General features: G+C 43.1%; 1 long non-coding RNA gene across 1 annotated transcript; it reads left to right on the plus strand.

Annotated features, from left to right (window-relative positions):
* Window positions 1–1,225: 1,225 nt before the first annotated feature.
* LOC126639846 (uncharacterized) lies at window positions 1,226–13,353 on the plus strand. The gene is made up of 3 exons (XR_007628894.1): window positions 1,226–1,356; window positions 7,767–7,810; window positions 13,242–13,353. It is a non-coding gene; the product is annotated as an uncharacterized LOC126639846 (long non-coding RNA).
* Window positions 13,354–19,317: the final 5,964 nt, after the last annotated feature.

The raw sequence follows: 19,317 nt of genomic DNA on the forward strand, positions 1-19,317 counted from the left end.
CAAAGGAGTTGAAACTGTTCTACTCTTCATTCAGCAAACTCCTCTTACCAATTTGTTTTGAGTGAGCTGCTGGAATATTTTGTTGAGCCCACAACAAAACCAGGGCTTTTCCTAGAATATACTTTCTGCTGTTACAAATGCTGGATACAAGTGAAAGAGTAGATGGGAACAATTTGTCTTTTCTTTTACCTGTTAATTGAAAAATGATGCAGAATGGATTTTTGCAACTCTGTCACAGCAATCTGTATGCAAACATTAAAATGGCAGAGAGTAATAGATTATTTAAAATTTAGACTCAAAAGATTTAAGAGCACAAAAGAAAATCCTGTGTGTGGTAGGGAAGACATCATCCAACTCTGCCCTGTCAGCTGCAGTTAAGAGTCTGCTAACTCCCACTAAACTCCTTGCAGATCTGGGCTTGTCATCCTCTTTTTAATTCTAGGCGAGTAGTAAATTGGCTTAAAAATGTAGAAGCTGTCCTGATGTGTATGCATGCTCGCTTCTGCCTTCAACTTTCAAGCATCTGAAGGCATCCATTAGATTAGTTATCGTGTTAATAAGTAGATTTTAGGAATGCAGCATGTTCTCAGCTCTCACTTGGATAAAAACTCAAGTGATTAGAGGCTTCTGTCTAGATATATCAGGGAACTGACCTCCACCCCTGAAAACGTTTTATCTGTCACAGAGAGAGAGGGGAATCTTAGTGCCCAAGTAGCAAGTAAAATTGAAAGGTACTTGAGAGATTAGAGATGACTCCATATGATATGAATTCTCACGCCTGATGAAGAAAGGGGAGGTTGTTTATTGGAGAAGATGCATTTTTCTGGGAAGCTAAAAAGAAAAAGGAAATAGCCTTTCTGGATCCTTCTCAAGGTAGCAGAGGGTACTTGTCTCTGTTATTCAACACCTCCAGCCCAGGTTTATGGGCAGGGCTGTCCATGAACAATGACTGACAGAGAGGACTGTCTGTCAGTCGTGTATGAGGAGTGGGGGGCTCTTTGTGGTGGTAAGGGGGGCTCTAGTCAAAAAAATCAGCCACCAAACTGAAGGAATGGTTATTTCCCTGCTTTGGTGTGGAATCAGCCCCTCTTTGCATCTTGTTAAATCTCCTCTGCCAGAGATGACTCATCCCTGAGGTTCATAAAAATACTTCTGAAGAGCTGAGGGGTTTTTTTCTCTTTTTCCTTTCTTTTTTTTTCTTCTTTTTTACTTTTGAAGTGGACTCATAGCACTGAATGCATATTTACAAAATTATTCCCTAAGGGTACTCTAGAATCCTGCACTTTAATTCCATCATAATTTTACCATAAATATAAGAATGCCTGTGACACGAGGGACACCATGACAGGAATGGGGGTAAGGAACACACTTCTAAAACCTGAAATCATGTTTAATGGTTTTGGAAGAAAGGACAGTAATGTAATTTTTTTGCTGTAGTAACTTGGTAGACACAGGTTCATCTAGGTTGCTTGCTTATTGCAAAGAGAGGTCTGAGAGAAAGGGTTGAGGGCTGATCAGTTAAGCACTGTCCCATGTGCATAAGACAGCTGGGTGGGGACCATCTTCCTTTTGAGTATGGGGTCTTATTAGGGGGACTGCCTCCTGGCTGCAGGCCAGCATGGTGAGCACTCCCCGTGTACACTGGGGTAGTCTCTCAGTGCTGCAAGGTGTTGTATGTCGTGTGTGCACCAGGGAGTGCAGAGATTTGCTCCCCAAGCATTTTCTGTGTTGCATTATCCATCAGGGCTGTGACATGGGAGCTGACTGGGAGTTTTGTGTGCAGGATCAGTCACAGCAGACTCAACCTGCTGCAGATGGGGGTACTCTAAAAGCCCTGGACCCTAAGAGGACAGCACAGGTGATGACATTAATGGTTTTCTTCCCTGTGGAAGTGAACAGCAACCAGTCAAGAGGCATCTTAGGCATGAGTTATCTCTGTTCTGAGCAGCATCTTTGTTTTGGGAATTCACGAACGGAGCATGTGCCTATTTTAAAGGGATAACAATGAACTCTGCACCAAAGAGTTTCTTACAAACCATTATAACCAAACTGCACAGAGTTTGGCAGAGGTCAGGCAAACTGTGACGTTTGTATTTGCAAATGCCTTATTGATGTTATTCCAGTGCTACTGCCATTATCTCTTGCACACTCTCTATCCTTCTCTGCCACACATTTAGAAAGTAAATAAGCTCATCAGACACATGTTCCATTTTATGAGAGCAGAGATGTGTACAAGAGCGTGAATGAATATGAATAGCCCATTTTTGGCATTACCCAAGCTTTGGAGTTGATTTGTATGACTCAGAAATAAATACTGTGCTAAAAGGGCTCAGATAAAAATATGGGCTGTGAAAGTAACGGGGAAAGGAGGAAACCTTCCTCTCAGAAAATGGTTGCTCCCTGAGACAGCTTCCTGAGACGTGTGGCAAGTTTTCGTGTGGGCCTGGTTTTGCATGGCATTTCTTTGGCTTTGCTGACAGCTCTCTGCCCAGGGAGCCCTGCCACTACTTCACATTGAACGAATACCTTCAGAATGCAACAAAAAACAGGCTAGTCTCTGAAGGTGAAAAAAGATGAAAGAGAGTCTGTAAAACCCTCAGCAACCGAAAATAAGTAATTGTAAAAAAGACATACAAAGCTTTAATTTTCTTTCTGTTTTGTTTTGATTTGTTTTTCTTAGCACTTTCCTCGTTTCACACTCTCAGTCTTAAATAAGAAGGTGGCTTTGATTACTGCATTTTCACACTTGACAATGAAAATTATTAGACTAGTTAGCATTATATGTAAACTGGGAATGATCGTAAGCCTAAAGAGGCTGATGTAAGATGGGCCCCCAGAAAGCTGTCAGTTGTGCTGACTTCTTATTCCAAATACATAAGAGAAAAGGGCATTTTTTTCACTGCTGGATTTGGTACCCCATGCTTTTTGGAAGGAGGGCTGTTAACACTACGCAGAAGCCCACAGGCATATCTCTAGCCCGGTAGATCTCAGATCCTCACCACCTCCCCCAAAATCTAGGCAGCTGTTGAGATCAGTCTGTTTTTTGTTAATTCTTGGAGCTCAACGAAGGGTGAATAAATAAGACAGTCCATTTCTGATGGATGGAGATACTTCTCTGCTGGACTATTAGTGCTATTTTGATAGCAACGTGTAGTTTGCAAGGCTGCCTCTGCCTAGGTGTTAATCCAGTCTACATGGTGTCAGTTTGTTCTGTCCACTGTACACTCAAAATGATGTGTGGGATGCCCCGAAGAGATCTCAGAGGGAGCGTGCCATCACAGGCCATGCCTTCGAATGTTTGTTAGTGGCCTTTCCAGCCTTGTAGCAGAGTAGATCCAAGTGTGCCAAGCTAAGAGAGCCTTCAGATCCATACTTTGTAAGGCAGATGTAAAACATGATGTAGAACAAATTTCTTTTAAAACTGTCATTATCACAGAATCGCAGCCAAATGTTTCTGAAGTGGCCTGGAAAGAAGAGAAGGCCTGAGCACTGCCTGGACTGACTCCGTCCAAGCAAGGAGAGGAGGAAAGATTCGGATCAGCTCTTTTCCTACCACTGGTTGATAATACTTTCCATTATTGAAGATTAATGTGACAACATTAAGAGTTTTATTTAGTAAGCCTTTACTTGTCATTTATTTTGGTATGTTTTTCCTGAAAGATTAAACTAGAAAGCAGTGTTCCAACAGGGAATAAATATATCATAGGAACCAGAAACTAGAAGGCTTCAGACCTGTGCTGTGGTCAGCCTTTGGGGTCCTGCTGCACAAATTAAATAAGTCTTTGAGAAGAATAGTGTGGATTCAGTGTCCAGCTTCCAGACAGAGGGTAGCTGAAAAGTGGGCCTTGGTCTGACTGCAAACCTGCCATTCCAAAAACCTGGGTGGGCAGGTAGAGACCCACTGATGCTCAGAGCAGATGGGCTCCTGCGAGGAAGGGGTGCCTAGTCCCAGAGAACATGCTTGCCCTCCAAAGACCACCAAGCGGGAGGAAAGGAAAGATCTGTCCTCAGGTCCTTAAGTGGATTCAACCAGAGGCTTGTGAGGGTTTAGAGAGCCCTTGCTCCATGGATGAAAATACTGACTACAATTTCCCTTTGGACACTGGGCCAGAAGGTGAGTAAAAGACACAAAGTGAGCTTCCTGGAGCAAACAGCAGGGCTTTGGTGTACTTGTTTTAAGCCTGTGGTCCCTCTCTAAACCCAGGGTTTATTTAGGAAGGAGTTTATCTTTTGCACAGGGGTATCTGTAGTGGCTCGGGGAAGGCTTTATAGATCTGCAGAAATCTGTGGGCACGGGGTAAAACACCAAAACCTTCCCTTCCTGCCTGCCCTGCCCACTCCTGGGGCTCCCACCACCACCCCAGGCCCAGGTCCCCATGTCACCCCCCAGGGCCATCAGCCCCTGCCCCATCAAGGCTGCAGTGGGGTTTGTCCCTGGCTCCCTGCAGCCCTGCCCTGCCCTGCCATGGGCCCCCTGAGCCAAGCCCACAGCAGACCCGTGTCCCAGCCTGTGAGAACAGGCTCCTGCTAAACAGTACATGCACTGCAAGTGGCATCCCAGGCACGGGGTCCCCCAGCTGCTCTCCATCGACACAGTTCTCCCAGTGTGGTGAAGTCTCCCAAGTCAGGGAAGAAACACCAGGTCACGTCGCAGAGGGAACGCTATCATCTGTTAAACTTTCAGCAGTGCACTTTGCTCTGAGAGTTTTTTGCTAATTTGAGATAAGATGTTAATGAGATGCAGGCATATGCCCTGATCCAACAATCTTGTACCATTTCTTTCCCTCGAATTAGGTGTGGCATTCACTTCCAGCACTCTTGAAGGCAGTGTGATGGGAGTTTGAAATTTAAGCATACTGGGAGTGAATTAACAAGGCAGCAGCATTGGTACATCTGTTCCATCTGGAGTTGTATGATACTGAATCACTTTTATTTTCCCCCTACAGCTTCAGCCACTGGAAATAAGGGGGTGTAAAGAACGTCACTCCTTGTCATTGTGGTTACAGAAAACCCTGGATGTGTGACTATGAGTACATGTAGCTTCAAAAATCAGGAACCAAAACAAACAAAACCCTGCAACATTTATTAATAAATTTCAGTTAAGTCTCCCTGGTTTCAAGCCCAGTTACATGATTTCTCCAGGGGGAAGCAGGAGGAAAGTAGATTTATGACTGTTTAATGTTTGAGCCTGTCAGAATTGTATTGAGTGCTACAAAAAAAGGGGTGGCTAGAAATAAATTTGGGTGTGAATAAGCTGTTTCCTCTGCAGGTCTGGTTTACGTTGGCAGGGTGTGCTTAACGGTTGACTGGAGAGAAAAAAAAGTGACAGACAGGGTGGTTTCTTACAAGCTCCTCAGGGAATTTAAACACGAGCTCTGTTCTTCTTCCCTTTAACTCACCCTCTGGTCACTAGCAAAATAATTTAGACTAAAACTTCTGGTTTAGAGGAATTGCTGGTAGAAGGGGAAGGGTTAATTTGTTTACTTGGGGTGTTTTGCTGTTTGTTTTGTTTTACTTTTTAAAGCCCTGATGTGAATTATCCATCTTGGCAAGTGAATGAGAACAGTTGCATGTACTTGGTATTTTCTGTCACATGCACTATTATTAGTAAGAAACACATTTCCTTTTGGGGCGCTAAGGACAAAAATAAGGCTGTTCACGTTACCACCCCCCCTTATTAACTCTACTAAAGCAATTGTGCTGGCATTTAAGAGAACTGGTGAATGTATTTGTTCAGCTGCAAATGTGATGCATTCAACGTTCTTTTCACATGAAGAAGAAAACATGCTTTTAAGCACAGGGAATATAATAGACAAGTTTTGGTAATGATTTCTAATATTTTAAAGAGAGAAGAGGGCAAAAAGATCCCATTTACTTGTTCAGTGTGAAGGAAGGGGAATAGCTATTATCCAAAATCTCCTCCAGAGCTTTCAGTGCTACTTGTGCACATTTTCTATCCACTTTTAGACAGATTTGCCTTCAGTGACAAATCATTTGGCTACAGCTTGGATTTGCATGCTGTACGGATAGTATTCCTTTACCATCTAAAGTGCAAAGAGAGTCTTGGTAGCACAAAGTCCACTTGTAAGACAGGATAAAGGATGAGCGGTATCACGATGCCCAGATGCTGTTGGCCTCTCTTCTTTTGTTAACAGTGCTATTGTTCAGTCATAACACCAGGGTGGGTCACCTTGCTGAGCATCCAAGCAATTCAGGTCATGGTGTACAGAAATTTTCTTCATTTCAAGCTGCTGTGCTCACTGGTATTGGCTTTAAATTTGGCCCAAATTAGGTTGGTTTGAAACTGTTGGGGTGTTTTCCCACTGTAGCTCACATCCTTTTCCACTGATACTGATTAAACAGAATTCTTTGGCTCTCCAGAGAAGACTTTTTGTGCTCATCACTCACTGCTTGTCTACTTGTCTACTTGTCTCCACTGTTGTGGAGAAAGCTGGTGTTTCTAAGTCCAAATAGGGCTTAGTTTTGCCTCTCGAGATTGAATGGAATGAAAGGCAGTAGTGGAAAGTGCTATGGTAACTGATGTACAAGACATTTGTTTGCCCCATTTTTTTTTTTTTTTTTAAACAAAATGCCCCAGCAGCTGGTAGTGATAGAAAGCAAAATACCTCTTTATGGCTGATGGGAACAAAAAAAGTCATACAGGTAAGGCAAACAGATAGAGATGTTTGCTTTACACTTAGTTATGAAGTATTTTTTCTATGTCTATTTCAAGGACTTTGGTCTTCATCCATTAGTCTTTATATATATACTAAATAGCATTTAACAAGTGGCTTTTAAAATAGGGTGAACTTTTGGAAGGGGAGTATTTATAGAAGTAGCTATTTAGTTTGTTAGTAATTTTCGGTATTCATTTTTCTACTGCTGAATATACAGAACAGGATTATTCACCCACATTACCCAGCTGCTTCTGTTTGATAACACAATAAAGATTGTGAGGTAAGTGTCTTTCCATGGAAATGACTGTGATGTCATTATTCATGACTATGAAGAAGTGGGATCTGCGAGAAGGAGTTGTTTTTGAGACAGAAAATCCCAAAATATAAATGTCTTGCATTATTGGTTAAATGGTAGATTAAAATGCAATCCAATTAGGGAATATTGCAAGAAATTTATTTTTCATGACACTCTTGAAAAATACTTCCTGATACTGGAGTTCACTCTAAACACAATAATATTTTATTAGAAGAATCTGTGGTACTTTTCCGGCTATTTTTCCTGTAGATGAGACTTGGTGACACCAGAAGTTTACAGAAGGTGATATGTCACAGTACTTAGTAAGGAATATGCTACAGGGGCTGGGATTTTTTCATTTAGCTTGCTGGCAATTCCCAGCTGAACTGGATTTTCAATTACATTTAGAAGTTCTCTGACCTCTTCAACAGCTGGGACTTGTAGAATTGTAAACCTGGCACACACTTGCATAAGATTTTTCTAGTGCTGCAGCTCCGTGGAACTGCAATGAAACCACACAAGAAAATATTCAGAAATGTAGGTTATAAGTCAGGTATACAACCATTATCACTAAATGTGTCAGTGGGTGTTTTGCATAAAAGTCCTCTTACATTGATGGGTTGATGAAACCCAAAATGCTTTTAGTTCTTCTCTTCAGAAGTCTACTGAGATAACATACCGCTCCTCTATCTCAGTAAATAGGGAAGGTCTCTTGAGCTGGACATGAGCCTCACACAGCTGGTTCTGAACTCTGTGCTGGATGGTAGGCAAACCTGCTTCTCATTCCCTTGCAGCTGAAGACTGGGACTTTTCACTGCTCTGTGACAATGTGCATCAGGTAAGCCTCCTCAGTCATTCTTTGACCAGACTCAGCTGGCATTTGGGGTCCAAAGCAGGGCAGAGGCTGTGCCGAGACCTTGCTGGTAACAGAGCAAAGTGACCTGTTCAGAGTCACAGTTCCAGGACAGAACCTTCACCATATGACCCAGTGTAGCTGCTGGCTATTTCAAGGTCCAACATTTTGATGTTTTGAGCAGGCGAAAACCTGATACTTGAAAGCCTGATTCTTACTTCTGAAGTCTGCTGTAGTGCTCCAAATCTTCTGGTTTGTTCTCCTCAGCCTGCTAACATTATCCCAGTCCTGTTTCTGCAGGGAACAGGGGATGCAGTGCTGTGAAACTCGTAACTGGTAATGAGCTAAATGGTCTAAGATTTCTCTGCTGACAGTAACGTGTACTTATGTCTTTCTCCATTTGGCTGAGCAGCACGTCAGCTGCTACATAGGAGAGCATCTCTTCATACTAAGGGAAATATGCTGGGAAAAATCCATTTGGGGTTTATGTCTGGAGCATCCACAGATGTCTGCTCAGGTTTTCCATTTTGTAACCTTTTGTAGTTAGGCTGAAAATGTGACCGAAACTGGTGTCAATGGACAAATACATAGATGTTCTATCCCTTGGATCAAAGAAGATGGACAGGGAAAAAGTTACCGGAAATCTTTAACAGGAAAACTCAAATGCAGGAAGACAGGCAGCATCTTTGAAATGGCACAGACAACAAACAGTTCCACAGTTGAAGTTCTGTCTTCTTGTCCCGGAAGATCTCAATTAACGTGGTCTCCTCTGGTGCTGTGGATCGGCCAGTTTGCTCCACCAGAGAGCTGACTTTCATTACACTGACAAAACTGTGAATGCTAGTAACTGAGAGGAGATTGATACCAGAAAAGTATGTCTGGAGGTGGCAGCACACGTTCAATCTGACCAGGAAATGATCACGGAAGGCAAGAAGAAATGATAGCTTTGAGGGAGTCTGCCAAGAACCACACAGAACAAACTGTGGTGTGTTTCGGACTCTCAGGCTAACCCCATACTGACCAGCTAGAGCCTGAGATGCCAGAGGTAGTCTGCCTCTGGGATACTCCCTGGCTCTGAGCACTGTCCAGACAGCACACAACACCATCAGCTGCATGAACCAGCACTTCTGGAATTATAAAGCAGAGAGAAGCACTGCCAGTGCTGAGTTTTCCAGGAAAATGGTAGATAACTGTGGAAAGTACAAAGTCTGCAAGTCATCTCTGCAGAGGAAAAAGAAGACAGTAGGCAGCTTTATTTTTGTCAACAGGTGATCCTGAAGATGTTTTTAGTCATTTTCTATCCACTCAGACAGAGACAGTTATCCACTAAATTGTTACAGATATTTGAAAAACGTTGCACTGCCTTTGAAATGAGCAGTATGTTTTTAAACTGATAATGTAAAGAGAAGGTGAAGGTCTAACACAGTTTGTAATTGATCTAAGGTTTCTGAGTCAATCTTGTAATTTCAGAGCTGGTAAAACAGCAGGCTGTGATCTGTAGCAAAAAAAGTCCCCCCAAACCCTTCAACTTCCAAGATAGTGAGAGTGGGAAACAAAGAAGTACTACTGTAAAGATAATTAACACTTGACAACAAAACCAAAACCTCTTGCACGAAGGGCAGCTGTTTAGCTCATATTAAAGTTTAGAGCAAATATTAATAGTCCAGTAATGTTGATTTGCACATAATCTGAAATATCTTTGCAGAAAAAAAAACCAAACAAATCACAAACACATAGAAATAGATCATGGAGCTGCCTGAAGTACAAAGAAGGCACAAGGCATGATAATAGCCAGTGACTGGAAAGAAATATCCAGCAGTTAAAATGATTTTCCTGTCTTGCCAGAACATGCAGGCATCAACAGTCTTGACAATAGAAAGGGCATCTTGATGCCTTCAGTGGGATTCCTTTTTGCTCTATCTTTTCCTTTCTCCACATATTGAGAGAGGAGGGGAAGGTTCTGGTGAACCTGTTTTCTTTTGCCCTGGTGCCAGAAGCAAACCCTGATATCCTGCATGGTGAAATACAACAGGAAGGAGACATATACATGGCTAGAGGGACTGAATGACATTTCTTGTCCTGGTTATGTACCTGTTAAGTCCCAATGGCCATAAGAGTTGCCTGGGTTGGTGCTGCTCTGCTGTGATGCCAGACATTGTTCAGGATGTGACAGTGATTACAGTGATTGTCTAATATTGTCAGTGCCCAAGGATGAATGTAGATAATGCCAAGAGAGAATGATGTCAGGTCCCTTTTGCTCAGAGGTGTTCTTCTTAAGAGTGTTGGAGAAGATGGGATAAGAACAGAAGAAATAAGCCTTTCGGAAGAAAACCAAAAAAATCAGAAAAGAACCCCCGATGAACCAAGGAAACTTCTCATAGCAATATCAAGAGCTGCTAAGCTCTATCAGTCTTACCAACTTCCAGAAACAAAGAAGAGTGATCAGTTTCATAGGAGCTGTTAACAGAATAGAGACATTTACCTCACATACTCTGCCTACAGCTGTACCTGTGAGTGCTTCAAATCCCTATTTTCTCCAGCCCAATGGTTTAGGGAGAATGAAGTAATTTGCTGACTGACGAGTGCTGGAGAACAGGACTTAAAATCAGAGTTTATGATCTGTGAATGTATGATTAGCATGCAAAGCTAATGTTGTGGTTTATATCTCCCATCTTATCCAAGATTGTTTTGAGCAGGTGACATCCACAAAAACACCAGAACTGGAGTATCAGTTGCTGCGTTCTTATGTACATATTGGACTACTGTCAGAAAGAAATTAAACAGGAACAACCCAGGACATTTGCATCTCTCCCCTCCTGGGTTGGTACCTCAGCAACTGGGCTGACCAAAGTATCTTCTGCATGCCCTTTCTCACTGTGTCGTGGCTGTACTCCTGGTTGTGAGATGGCTCAGTGACGCAAGAAGGTGTGGGGAGCCTTCCTGCCCAGGGTGTGCAACAGGTTGGTGGTGGAATTCCTGTCCAAGGATGCTGAAGAGGGTGATTTCATAATCCTCAGGTCCTAGAGCACCTCTCCAGCCCAACAATCATTATCTGTCCCTAAGGGAAGCCTAGGGTCAGAGGAACCTGCCAGCTCTAAGGGAGTAGTTAGGTTGGGCATTCCCAAATTAAGGGAATTGGAAATTATTAGCAGTCTGAACACAGATTCTGTGAAAGATGATGTGAACACTGTAATATATGTAGCATGACTGGTGGTCAAGGGAAGAGTGTGGAAAGTGAAGTGTGAGTATTCTCATGTGCAGTGGGAGTGCAATCATTAGCTGTTTCTGAGATTTACTGAATTACCTGGAAAATAAACAATTTCTCGTACAAGGCAGGAATGGAACTGAAACTGTTTAGAAAAACAACAAAACCCTGTTTGTTGCTCTTTCTAAGAGAAGTCTGTTGTTTAAGGACAGTTATTGTAAACATATGACAGAGAAAATGGCATTTGGAAAGCAGTTGTGTGCTCAAAATATCATTACTTAAAAATGTAGGGATTTCATACATAGATTTGTTTTGTATCATTTGACAGGGGCATTGAGTTAGATTATAGGGTTCTTAGATTACTCTTACGAATGTTCTATTTGCATGGATAGTTAAATGCCAAATATATTTTAAGAATATTCTCTTATGCATTTGAGGCAAGATTTTAAATGCAAGACAGATTTGGAATAGCATGCGTGACTTCCTTGGGCACTTAGGGTACTGGATTAATCATGACATGAGATGTGTCCATATTGATGGACTTCGAGCTTTTTAATCTTATCCATGTTCATTGTAACATTTTGACATGCATGAGTCCAAGAATGCAACAGGAAAGTGGGGCATGAAATGAACCTCATCCAGCATCTTTATCAATGCAGTACATTTCTCCCAGCAGGCCAGAGTGTGCCTAATCAGACAATGAAAAGCCAAGAGACTCACCAAGACGCTACAAATCCATTAATTTGGTATCACTTGTGGGAAAATGCTGGAAGCAACTGCAGATTTGTTTAGCAAAAGGCTTGGCAAAGTCAATTGATTCGGGATGTTTCAGAGAAACTGTTCTTGCTGAGCTGCCAAGGTAGAAGGGGGTATTATGTCCAGAAATTATAAAGTGTCTTGTTGGCACCACGTAAAACAGAATGGGTGCTGCCATGTAAGAAAAACTGAAGAACTAAATGAAGTTTTCTTTTTTTAGGAGACTAAAAGTATTTGATATTTCACCAGAAATTCAGTCAATCATCTCCTTTCTCTCCATCAAATCTCCACAGTGCCCAGTGCATACTAGGAACTGACAAATGCAACTATTGTAATAAATACTCATTAACAGTGTTAGAGAAAAGCATCTCTGTCAAGAACAAAATCTTTACAAAGATGAAACTGTTTCTAAGTAGGAGAGAGGCTCAGTCAGCAAGCACATAACTCAGCATTTATCCATTTGTTTTTTGTTCCTGATCCCCTGCACCAGCTGAAATCTCAAAACCAGGAGGGAGCCTATGCATCCCTGCAAATTAAAAGCTATGCTCAAACACCTAGGATTTCAGAAGGATCTCTGAATAAAATGGAATTTTGTCAAAATCTATTAAAAATCAAGTGGGGAGATGGTATTACAGGAAGAGTTTCCACACGGTCATCAATCAGATGTATGAAAAATCTGTTATAGTTGGCCTCTATTCCACAGATAATGAGGTCAAGAGACCCAGGTTAGGTGTCTGGAGAGACAGAGCTGCTCCACATCATCTTCCCAGCTTCGGAACCTTTCAGAGGCAGTGTGGAGACACAGGGACTAACTAAAGCCTAACTGCTGTGCTCTGCAAGGCTCTCAGGCAGCCAAGCAAAGAAAGCCTGTGTGATAAGAATGAGACGCACAGTGACGTGCTTTTGAATGCTTTTGACCAGTCTGAGCTTACATCTGTGCTCAAGCTCACACAGAGCTGTGGTTCAGTGATCTTTCCCCCAGGTGAAGGAGCAGATATGAACCCCACAGCGTAGGGTCTGGTAAATGCTGCCCAGGGAGAAATGTCCAGGCCCATCAGTGACCAGAGCCTGAGCCAGCAGTCAGTGACCCCCAGTGGGTACCACTATGAATGAGACTGCTGTCTGAGGGGTTCAGAGATGAAAGGAGCACCGTCCAGGAGACCCAAACCTGAGCACAGTGCCGTGTCCATGTCCCCTTGCACGCTGGGGAGGCAGTCAATGTGTGACGTCAGGGCAAGCCCACAGGAGACCAGAGCACTGCCCAGCGCTCCTGCAAGACTGCCAGGCTGCCTGGCTGAGCATGCAGGGAAGGGGAGCAGGTGAGCAGCTCCTGGGATATCAGTGCTCTCCAGTGACATGCAGGGCAGCAGCTGCAGAACAGCAGGAGCAGCCACTTAGAAAAGCTGTTGCAAGGAGTCCAGACCTATTGGGCTTTTTTTTTTTTTTTCTCTACAGACAACTGGACAGCACCCGAAGACATGAAGGGACAGTGTAGGCTCTAAGTTGCTGTGCTGCTGGTTGTAAAAAAACATTCAGGAAAATGAACAGTCCTTTTCTGTTGTATGACTCTCCGCCCAATCCAAATGGAAAGGGAAATGAAGTGAGGAGTTACTGGTTTTTTTATGCTCTTTCAAGAAGTGCCTACATAAAAAGATAGGTTCCAAGGGAAAAAACCAAAAGGTTTCTGACATGCTTGTTCTTTGCAATAAGAATATGAAAATAGTTTAGTGTGGTTGGTTGCTTCTTCAGAATTCTTTGTATTTTGCTTGGTATAAACAGGACAAAAGAGGCAATGACTGGGCTACAAGTTTTGTATCTCTCCACGGCAGAGAAAAAAAGAAACTGAACTAAGTTTGTGCTCCCTTTGATGAAAAATGACAATATATCTAATATTATGACCTGTGGGATGTGTGATTTTGACAAAGGATAGGCCAGTGTTACAAAACGCCCTAAAATAAGACAAACTAAGACAAATATCCTTCCTTAGGGGCACGTGTGAAACCCTCACATACATCTCAGTGGGAATAAAACTTGGTCTTTTCTATTCAGGTTAAGGTGGCACAACTACTAGATTTTGTTGATGGACTCCTGGCAAGCTGTAAGGGCTGGTGATGCTGCATGTAAAAGAGAGGGGGTGCCTTCATGCTGAAGGTGGTCTGCCTAGTGTGGAGTGGCCCACAAATTTTCCTGGTGGCTTCTAGCTGCCAGCATGGATGTAGGCAGGGGGACAGGGCATGTAATCTCAAGAAAGCTAACCTGTACAAGAATTCTGATTGCCTGTCCCTCCTTGGCCCACCTAAAAGGGAGGATTAGTCAAGACTAGCCACTCACAGACTGAAGAAATGTCTCTGAGGCCACTTCTTTCTGTCTCTGAGGAGGGTGTCCTGCCCTTTTCCCCTCACAGGTATGGTTATTTATCTTTCATGCAGTTTAATGAGCTGAATCAGTTCACCAAGGGCAGACTGAGATCAAGAGCTGTTTTGAAGGAAGTAGCCAGACACACACCCGAATGCAAGCAGGGAAGGGAGGAGGACAGGAGCAGGGAGGACGACTGCCCTTTAGCCACAACAGTGAGCAGGTAGAGTCAACTCATGCCCCCTTGGTAGATCTCACTGAAAGCAGGGGGTAGGTAACCAGTGCTGGGTGTTCCTCAGACTGGGCTGAGGGACTCCCACCTTTTCCCACTTCTCTTGTTGAAAGTAGCTGCCTTCCCTGGAGCATATTCTGCTGACTGTGTGCCAGGCCAGGTTGTCAGAGAAACAAACCCTGAAATCCCATGTCCCGGGAAGCTAGAGCAGTTTAGTCCATGTATTTACAGACATGGGCTGACCCATGCCCACCTTGACCAAATATACCCAAAATGTTTTCTGTGCATTGGCACCTGTCCTTGAGTGATGCCTACTTCTCTGAGGAAACGACTTAGATTTCCTCAAGAAAGAGAAGCATCGTGACATTCTAATTTCTGGTAACAGAGGTTTTGCATGTTCTAAAAACAGGCATAGCCATCATGGCTTACTTACAGCACTGGGAGGAGAGTTTGGCAGGGATAAAATCTCAGCAAAAAGTCTTTTGGAAGCAACCCCTCCTCTCTGTGCTGCTGACGGTCTTGGCACTGTCCAGATCACGACTCTTGGCTGTATCCCAAGTTTCTCCTGGATGTACTTAGTGAATCTCCTCCCCTTATTTTCCCCAGTGCATTTGGAAGACAAAGCCACGCAACAGGGTTTAGTGAAAGAGTTTCATTTTCCACCCTGAGTGCTGTTTCTCAGGGGAAGAAAAAAAAGCAAAATCCCCACCCTTTAATTAAGATTAGTTGCTGCCTTTCAGTTTTGACGACCTAGCCTTGATGCCGCACTTTGTAGAGCTCGGTGGTTGTTGTAATCAGGTCTGGCCAGGCCTCTTGGCAAATGTATCAGTGCAGTGTTTCTTTGGAAGATTTTTTTCTTTTTGCCATTTGTCAGGAGCTGTGGACGTGCTTCCAAGCCTTCTGTTGGCTGAGTGGTGCATATGTTTAGTATGAACAATATTTGTGTGATTATAGTAAGTTAATATATACCTGAAAACCAAAGGTGTAGTAAGATTGGTTCATTTCAATGTGAAGTATCTGGTCTCAATTGTAAGGAGAACATATTTCCTGGGAATCTGTAAGAGTCTGGCATGCTCAGTAAAGTACTTTCAAAGTAGTTAAATTAAATGATACCTGTATCTTGGACAAGATAATCTATTTTGAGACAGGATGATATTACATGCTCTCTGCATGTCGATGCTTCATGGTTCCTGAAGAGAAACTCATCAATTTGTGGTGATAATTATATGGGAAACCTCACTGGAAGTGGATTTTAAGAAAATCACTTATGGATTTGTGATTTGAAATGCAGCAAAGCATAGGGGAAGCAGCTGAGCTGGATCCTTGAAGAGTCTGAATTATTTAAGTATCAGTTAACAGGATCACAGAGAGCAAATCCAGGATGATATTGCTTTTAGCAAAGGTTACTTGAATATATCCCACCAGCACATGTTTGACACTGGGCGAGGGAAAGCTGTGAATGAAAATCTTGCTATGCAGCTGGCTCAATGCAGATCCTTTGTGGAGAAGACAATCATGTAGCCAAGTAATGCTGCTAGATAAAGACAACTTGTCAAAGCACATTGAATTTACACCTTCATAATACTATTATTGCCAGTTGTTCTTGCCTAAAAAATAAATAAAAATCAATAAATTCCAGATCCGTGTAATCTATTCTTAAAATGTAATGGAACCTCATCAGTAATGTCTGGTAATTTGCTATCAGCTTGGTCAAAGACAGACAAATTACTTAATTGCACATAACAGTTATTCTGTAAAGACTTAGGAAAACACAGATAAACGTGACTAATCCCTCTTTATTTATTCCCTGCAAACAAAAGCCTAAGGGTTTCTGGAGAGGGAAAAAAAAAAAAAAAAAAAAAAAAAAAAAAAAAGGCAAAAAGCTGTCCAATTAACATAACTGGAGATGGCTGTCACTCAAATATTCACCACAGCCCACGGACATCCTGGGTGTTTCGACTGCGCAGTGAAGTCGCGACCAGGTTAACAACTTTTCCAGGGATGTTTCGTTGCCTGCTCGTGCAATGCGGCCCTGCTGCCACCGGGTGGCATCTCATGCAGGCGCCCGAAGGGCCCGGCAGGGCGGGTGGGGACCCTTTGCTGCAGCGCCTCCCTCCTCACCCTCGCGTGTGCGGGGCTGCCCTTTCCTTTGCAACGCTGATGGCGTACTAATGGGAATTTAGAAGCGAGGAGTCAAATTGGAGCTCTGCCAGCCTGATGCTCTAGCTCGTAGAAGATGCAAGGAAGGTCCCTGGTGTCCTCCCACTGTCCTCCTCAGCTGGTTGACTGGCTGGATGGATGGAAAGACGGAGGGAGTCAACCAGTTCCAACAGCTCCATCCAGTTTTAGGTATGCCTGCTGAAACAATCTCCAGTGGGAGGACATCTGTGTATTGGGGCAACCTTGAAAATGGTCTTGGAGTCCCCTGTCCACAATAGACACATGCTGAACAGTCACTGCTTCCTAGTTTCATTGCCACAGCAGCTCTGCTTTACCTGAGAATAAAATATGATTGCAATCAGGAGAGACAAAGTTTCAGATGACCTGGCACTTTTCTCTCTTGGGTAATTACATTGCTCCAGGTGAAGTCTTTCCTTTTAAAGAAACTCATCACAACAGCAGTTTGTGCAAGATGGGATCTGTGCTCTTCACATCAAAACAAGAGGAGTTTTCGCTGAACTGCTACCTGATCAGCATTAAAAGACTGTACTACTATAACATAACACAAAGTTACCTGCACTGTATTCTGCAGCCTACTCTGGTCTGCATTTGAATCTTGGCAACCTCACCTCTCCCCTGGGGCAGAATCTGTAATTCCTGAAATTACGACAGGTGACCCATGCTGCACATCATGCTTTTCTTCATGGAAGAATGTCTTATGAGCAGTGGGGGGTGGTGGTAATATTTGGTGCTGTTTACTACCTAAATGCTGAAAAGATCTTCAGGTTGGAGGGAAGTGTGTGGAATGCCAAAGAAAGCCTTCTCTGTGCATTGAGTGAGGAAAGACTCCCAGCTCTCAGTCCTCTTCTTGATGATGAACACAGGTCACTCCTCTTTGAAGGACGTATTCTTAAGTTCCCTTTTAAGACTACAGAAACCAAAAAAGACACAGAGTAATGAGTGTTCTGGGTGATAAATGTAAGAAAAGCATTAAAATAACCACAGCAAAAAAAGCAAGAGAAGTCAAAGAAGCCTCTCTGGAGGAAAAAAAAAAAAAAGAAGAAGAAGAATCAAAAAAGATACTATAATAAATTCTGACCAAGAGATAAAAAAGAATTCCCTCCCTAAAACACATACACACAAAAGATGAAGAAAAAGGCAGCCTGATTCTATTAACCAAGTATTAGCACCTCTGGCTAAAGAAACCCTGTAAAAAGGAAGGATTAACATTTTCAATAAAGGGGACCAGACATTGCAGTGATAATCACCAGCACTCTCCGCTGACAGAAGAATAGAAAATAATGTTCTTAATAGTGTGAAAGAGAACAGGAGGTTCAGAGGCAAAGAATTAGGGGTTGCTGACAGCTAACGACAAATAACTTGGTTAGAAAAAGGCATCGCAAATTAGGGAAAGTCTCTGCGAGAAATAGCAACTATGCAAATTGTCCCAGCACCCCTGTGTCTGGCTGAGCTGCAGTGCTGCCAGTGGGTGTCGTGAAAAGGGCTTTAGTGCTAAACATCGAGGCTACATTTTGCATCACGATTTTCTGCTCACCATTTTTGGAAAAATAGACCCCTAAATGTCCTATACGTTGCATAATCTTGTGAAAAACATACTGACTTACTGAGTAGCTCTGCAGCGTAATGCCTTGTGTTCCTGTGCCACCTGTCATTACAGTAGCAGCCTGCCTGTTACGTTAAGGTGCATGTGGGAAGACAGGAAATGGTGTGATTTAGTGTAACAAGTCACAGCCTCTTTACAACTGCGTCTGCTTGACTAAGTTATTCAGCATCAACCTCTAGAAGCCAAGCAGGACTTGGCCATACCCACCCCTGCAGAGCAGCTTGCCAGGTATTATGGGTAAGGAAATACTGGACAGGGATCTCTGATAGGGAGGAGAGCTGAGGCAGGTGGGGAGAGAGGCTTCTTTGTTCCACCACCTTTGTTAGCATTGCATTTCTCTGTGATGGCCAGCGGCACAGGGCAGTCCCTTTAGATATCTGGAGCTGTGCATGCATACACACTTCTTGCTGCTTGGATGCTGTAGAGGTGATGCTGTATGTATGCATTAAGTTCAGTATCATACATAGTGTGATCAAACCTGTTTCTCCCTCCAAAAGCCTCCTCAGAGAGCTGCAATTCTTATACACCCCATGATGAGAAGACTTGGGGTCAGATAAAATGTGTAATTTCTAGCTGTCACAGAACTAGGGCTATAGGTTATTTTTAACCTGTTTTATTAGACGATAAGATAGTGGGGACAGGTTTTGCTCTTTCTCTGTTTTCATGCAACTCTCAGCACAACTGGGGCCTTTGGATGCTACAATTATACGACATGACTGAATACAACCAAAAACCCTCTTGCTCCCTCCCCTAAAGCACCTGCAGAGCCAATTAACATTCACGTTGTGCACAGGTACTATTTGGTCCATTCCTGAAAGACTGTTCTTTGCAGAACAATGCGGCTACACAGAGTATTAGATTCCCTGCCATTTACAGGCTTGAGGAGAAAAACTATCCTCTCCTGAGACTTCTGGGGCATTTGAGCAGGCAGAATTTAATTACTGACAGCGTATTAGGATGTTCTCTGAGCTTCTTGGAACAAGAACGAAGCAGTAGCAGGACCAGGAGCACAGACAACCCACATGTTTACTCAGAGGGCTCCTTCCCAAGTTTGCTGAATCATGAACTACTCTGACGCAGGGAATTCTCTCCCTGGTGCTTGTTTCAATCTGTGCTGCATTAGGGGTACAGAGCCTGGTTTACAATGCGTTTTGATTTAT

The sequence above is a fragment of the Myiozetetes cayanensis genome, unplaced genomic scaffold (genome assembly GCF_022539395.1).
Source record: "Myiozetetes cayanensis isolate MyiCay16 unplaced genomic scaffold, myiCay2020 scf2-11, whole genome shotgun sequence".
Lineage (NCBI taxonomy): Eukaryota > Metazoa > Chordata > Aves > Passeriformes > Tyrannidae > Myiozetetes > Myiozetetes cayanensis.